This window comes from Physeter macrocephalus, chromosome 11, assembly GCF_002837175.3.
Source record: "Physeter macrocephalus isolate SW-GA chromosome 11, ASM283717v5, whole genome shotgun sequence".
In the NCBI taxonomy this organism is placed as follows: Eukaryota; Metazoa; Chordata; class Mammalia; order Artiodactyla; family Physeteridae; genus Physeter; species Physeter macrocephalus.
The window spans coordinates 23676768-23682498 of NC_041224.1; the positions used below are offsets into that span (position 1 = coordinate 23676768).

Sequence of the window (5731 nt, forward strand, 5' to 3'; positions counted from 1 at the left end):
ACGTTCCTGGAGCAGATTAAGAGATGTGACAAACAGATGCACTGTGGTTTCCTGCGTGAGGTCCTGGAACAGAAAAGGCTGTGAATGGAAAAATCCAAAATCCAGAGTCTGGTGTTTAGTTAACAGTAATGCACCAGTGTTGGTGTCTTAATTTTAACAATGTCCCATGGTAATGTAGGATAACGTTAGGGAAAATGGAAACTGGTCAGGGGAGACGGGAACTCTGCACTTACCATCCTTGCAACTCTTCCGTAAATCTAAAATTATCCCCAAAGATATTTATTTATTTTAAAAATAAATAAGACCAAAGAATCTCTAATGATAAAATACCAATAAACTTGACTACCTAAAATTAATAACTTTTTTTCATCAAAAATACCTTCAGTCACTCATTGATAATTGTTAAAAACTGGTGTATTGTTAAAACCCAGGTATCTGGGGATTCATTATATTATACTTTCGACTCTTATGTGTTTGAAATTTTCCACGATAACAAGTAAAAAATTAAAAAACACACAATTTAAAAAACAAACAAACAGAAGACACCCTAAAGAAAGTGAAAAGACAAATTACAGACTGGAAGAAGGTATTGCCATAAATATCACTGATGAAAGATTACTACCAAATATACATAAAGACCTCCTAGAAATCAATAAGTAAGAAAACACCACCCAACAGAAAATAGGCAAAGGATACGAACAAGCATTTCAGAGAAAAGGAGCCAGTTCCGACTGAGGACCTGCCATTTCTACTGCCCGTCCGGGAAAGCATCCTTACTTTCTGGGACAACAAGATATTCCACAATAATTTGGAGAATTGTCTGAGGATGGCCAAAGTGACTGCAGGGCCCCTCTGGCCCACAACCGGGACCCCGTGATCTCTCGGATCACATTTAAGGAAAATGTATTCAACTGGTTGTTGAAAAGCCACCCAGGCCAAGTTATTTTCTAAAATTCAGTCAGTGTCCATCCTAGAGGCGTCAGCTTCTTTGTCTAATCACAGTGAAACCCCAAACCAGTCCCAGTTGGGAGGATCCATCAAAGATGGCCAGCAGCATCCCTGTGTTTGGACAAGCCAGCCTTATTCTTCGTCCTATCAAAGCATGTTAGGAGGACCTATGGGATTTGGGACAGGTGGTGTGGAGGAGGGTTGAAGGGCATGGGCTTTGCTCTGGGTTGGTTACTGTTGAGACACAGGGGTAAGTTATGCCCAGACATCTTAATCCTGTCTGTGGGGAGGGCAGGCTAGAGCAGCTGTCACTTATTAGCCAGAGCGGGTGTCTGGTACTTTGCAGCTTTGGCAATGGTCGTGTTTTCTCTGTGTTGAGACATGATCATAAGGTGGTTTTGTTTTTGTCATGATCCAGCATGGTCACAGAGTGGCCCTGGGGTTCTGTGATATCGCTGGGCTTCAGCAGAACACTGATCCCTTCCTGTGGGTGCCGGCTGCTCAGAGCAGCCCCAGGGCCCAACTGGCGGGATCTGCCAGTGCCTGGACGTCAGGGATGCTTCTCTCCTTCTCAGAGAAATTCTATAGAACTGCCTCCTGCTCTTCCATAAGCTCACAAAGGACAATGAAATATTGAGAAATGTTTCCACATCGAAACAGACTGAAGAGAAATGATACTGCATGATCTGGGTTTCAATTCCAGATGAGAAAAATATGAAATGTAAATCGGGATTGTTATTAGCTAGCGGTGTTGTATAAATGTCTCTTCTGATTGCCCTGTGGTTATGCAAGAGAACACACTCAATATTTAGGGGCAAAAGGGGTACAGGATCAGCAACTTATTCTCAATCAGTTCAGGAAGAAGAATGTTTACATAAACAGAGTAATAGAGTAATTTGTTGCTCAAATAAACCAAATTGAGCAAAATGTAAATAATTGGTGCATCTGAGAGGGGGCATAACAGGGTTCTTTGTGCTATGCTTCCAACATTTTTGCATGTTTGAAATTACAAGAAAATGTAAATTCACTCCCCCCCACCCCAAAAGGGCAAACCCTAAACAAAGGATGGTTTTTCTTAATTTTCTTCTTCCAAAATGGCAACAAAAACATAGCCCCACAGCTGGGGCTCCAGAGCCTGTACTTGCCTGGAAAGAGGAGACTCAGGCCCTGGTTTCTCCACGAGGCACAGGGAAGGAAGTGGAGCTGGAAACCGCGGGTCTCTGCGTCCTCTGCCGTTCTGACTTGGCGACTTCAGCCAGAAGTGGGTCCATCACCGTGTGGGTCTCAGGCATCACTTAGATCAAGTCTTCTTTTCCAAACGTGAAAAATGAAGTACAGCACCATTAAAGTTTATTCTCAAACTCGGGCTTCACAGAGTTGTGAGAACAGTGGGACGATGTTTCTGAAAGTGTTTTGACAAGAATGAAGAGCCATGAAAGTGTAAGATATTATCAGTAATAGACACAGCTTTTTTCTGAGTTTTTGTTTTGATTTTTGTTCTTCACTCCAGTGACTCTGGTATAATTATGCACAAGTCATTTTCTTTCATTCTATGCCTATTTTATTTAGTTTTTTTAAAAAAATAAATGCTGATTATTATCAAATGACTCTTCTGCATCTGTTGGTATGATTATAGATATGGATTTTATTGATATTCTGAATTTGTGATTGAATTATATCAATAGATTTCCTGATATTGAATCAACCTTGCATTCCTAATCAGAATTTATCAATTTTTGATATGTTGCTTGAGTCAGTTTGCTAATATTTTACTTAAAATTTTTGGCATCTCTATTTATAAGGGAGATCGATTTATAACTTCATTATTTGATTCGTCTATCAGGTTTTGATGTAAATGATGCAGGACTCATAAATGAATGAATGAACTATTTTTATGGCCTGGAATAGTTTAAATAACATTGGCATGAACTGTTCTTTAAAGATTAGATAGAACTCAACTGTGACATTGTGTTAATGGCAGATTCCCAATCAACATTTCACTTTTTTCTACAGTAATTGTTCTATTATTCTTTCATCAATTTTGACGATTGTACTTTTTCTAAGAAATCATCCATTACCTCTAAGTTTTCAAGTTTTGTCAAAGAATTGCAAGTGATATTCTCTTAAAATTATTTTAATATCTATGTAGCTGTGGCTATATCTCCTTTTTCCTTCTTCAACTTGTAATCAGGCTCAGAGGGCTTTTTCCATAGTGAATTATTCAAATAACTCTACGATTTATTTGTTCTTGTAAAAATATTTTGGTTTTTTATTTCACTGATTTCAGCATTAATGTTTTTAATTCCTTTTCTTGTACTTTTTTCTTTTTTTTTTTGAGGTACGTGGGCCTCTCACTGCTGTGGCCTCTCCCGTTGCGGAGCATAGGCTCCGGACGCGCAAGCTCAGCGGCCATGGCTCGCGGGCCCAGCCGCTCTGCGGCCTGTGGGATCTTCCCGGACCGGGGCACGAACCCGTGTCCCCTGCATCAGCAGGCGGACTCTCAACCACTACGCCACCAGGGAAGCCCCTCTTGTACTTTCTTTCAATCTTATTTTTCTTTTTTAATTTTTAAAAACGACTTCTAAGTTATTTTATATTTTTGTTTTTATTTTTTAATTATGAAGGGATTTAAGGCTATAACTTTTCTTTGGAATATAGCTTTAACTACACCCTGTATATTTTGGCACAGTGTTAAAGAAACTTTAATTTTGATTTTTGGTGGGTTTTGTTTTGTTTTTTGGTTCCAAGGGTTATTTTGAAGGATATTTTTCTTTCTTTCTTTTCAAATTTACATTCAGTAAAATTGACTCTTTTTAACTACAGTTCTATACATTCTGACAAATGCCATCTCACAACCACAGCAATGGAGATACTAACAGGTCCATCACACTTCCCCTGCCCCCCACGTTATTCGTCTGTGTTACCACTTTGCAGTCAAACTCTCCACCAAGTCTTAGACCCTGGCCATCACTGGTCTGTTCTCCATCCCTGTAGTTTTTCCTTTTCTAGAACATCATATAAATGGAATCCTAGAATTTGAACCTTTTGAGTCTGGCTTATCTCACTTAACATGATACATCTGAGATTCATGTACACTGCTGCATGTATCAATAGTTCATTTCTTTTTATTGCCAAGCAGTTTCCCATTGTATGCATGTACCAGTTTATCTAGGCAGCAGTTGACGGACATTTGGGCTGTTTTCAGGTCTCAGCAATTATCAATAAAGCTGCTAAAAATATCCCCATAGAAGTTTTTGTGTGAACATAGGTTTTCGTTTTACTTAGGTGAATATCTAGAAGTGGGATTGCTGGGTCATATGGTAGGTTTGTGTTTAACTTTATAAAAATGGTCAAACAGTTTTCCCCAGTGTCTGTACTATTTTGCATTCCCACCAGCAATGTATGAGCATTCCAGTAGCTCTACATCCTCACCAGCACTTTGTATTATTGGATCATAATGGTGGAGACTGTTTCTTAACTTTCAAGTTTTAAATATCATTTTGGCCATCTTTGTAATGTGTACTTTTATTATCTCTTATCTATCTAATTGAATTGCTATGATCAGATAACATAGCCAGTAAACTTTCTGCTTTTTAAAATTAAGGTTTTCTCTGCCCTTGATCTTTTCCATAAATATCTATATGTGAAATATACATATATTTAACTTTTATTGAGATATATATAGTTCACATACCATAAAATTCACCATTTAAAGTATATAATTAAGTGATTTATAATATATTCACAATGTTGTGCAAATATCACCCCTATGAATGGAAGATTTTTATCATTTCAAAAATAAACTCCATAGCCAGTAGCATTCACTCCACATCCCCCTCTTCCCAGCCCACAGCAACAATTTATCTACTTTCTGTCTCTATGGATTTGTCTATTCTGGACATTTCACATAAATGGAATCATACACTATGTGGTCTTACAGGACTGGCTTCTTTCACTTAGCATCATGTATTCAAGGTTCATCCATGTTGTATGTGGCATGTATCAGAATTCCATCCCTTTTTGTGGCTGAATAACATTCCATTGTATGGATACACTACATTTTATTTTTCCATTCTTCAGATGATGGATATTTGGGTTGTTGCTCCATTTTTTGGTATTATGAACAATGTAACTATAAATACTTGTATACAACTTTTTGTATGAATATAAGTTTTCAACTCTGCTGAGTATATACCCAAGAGGGAATTGCTGGATCGTATTCTATGTTTACATTTTTGAGGAACTGACACATTTTCCAGGGCAGCTGCACCATTTTATTATCTTCTCACCAGCAAAGGATTCTCATTTCTCCACATCTTTGCACACACTAGTTCTTACAGCCACCCTAGTGGGTATGAAGTGGTAGCTTTTTGTTGGTTGATTTGCATTTCCCTAATGACTAATGATACTGGGCATGTTTTTCATGCACTTATTGACCATTTGTATTTCTTCTTTGGAGAAATGTCTGTTTCTTGGTCATTAGCTGACTCAATTATCAGACTGACTGTCATGGTATCAAAAAGTTTGTATTCTAATAACCCTTATTCTACTTAATATTGACCCCAAAACGCAAGAGGAGTGATGCTGGCAATGCGAATATGCCAAAGAGAAGCTGCAAATGCTTCAGTAAGTGAAAGGCAAAAGTTCTTGACTTAATAAGGAAATAAAATCATATGCTGAGGTTGCTAAGATAATGAATCTTCTATCGATGAAATTGTGAAGAAGAAAAAACAAATTCATGCTAGGTTTTTTTTTTTTTTTTTTTTTTTTTTTTTTTTTTTTT

The 5731-nt window shown here is 37.7% G+C and overlaps 1 long non-coding RNA gene across 1 annotated transcript in view; it reads right to left on the reverse strand.

Annotated features, from left to right (window-relative positions):
- Positions 1-730: 730 nt before the first annotated feature.
- The window catches only part of LOC114487187 (uncharacterized), a 17340-nt gene continuing 12339 nt past the window's right edge, over positions 731-5731 (reverse strand). Inside the window, exon 5 of the long non-coding RNA XR_008618509.1 lies at positions 731-2257. This is a non-coding gene — a long non-coding RNA (uncharacterized lncRNA). The remainder of the gene's footprint in view (positions 2258-5731) is intronic.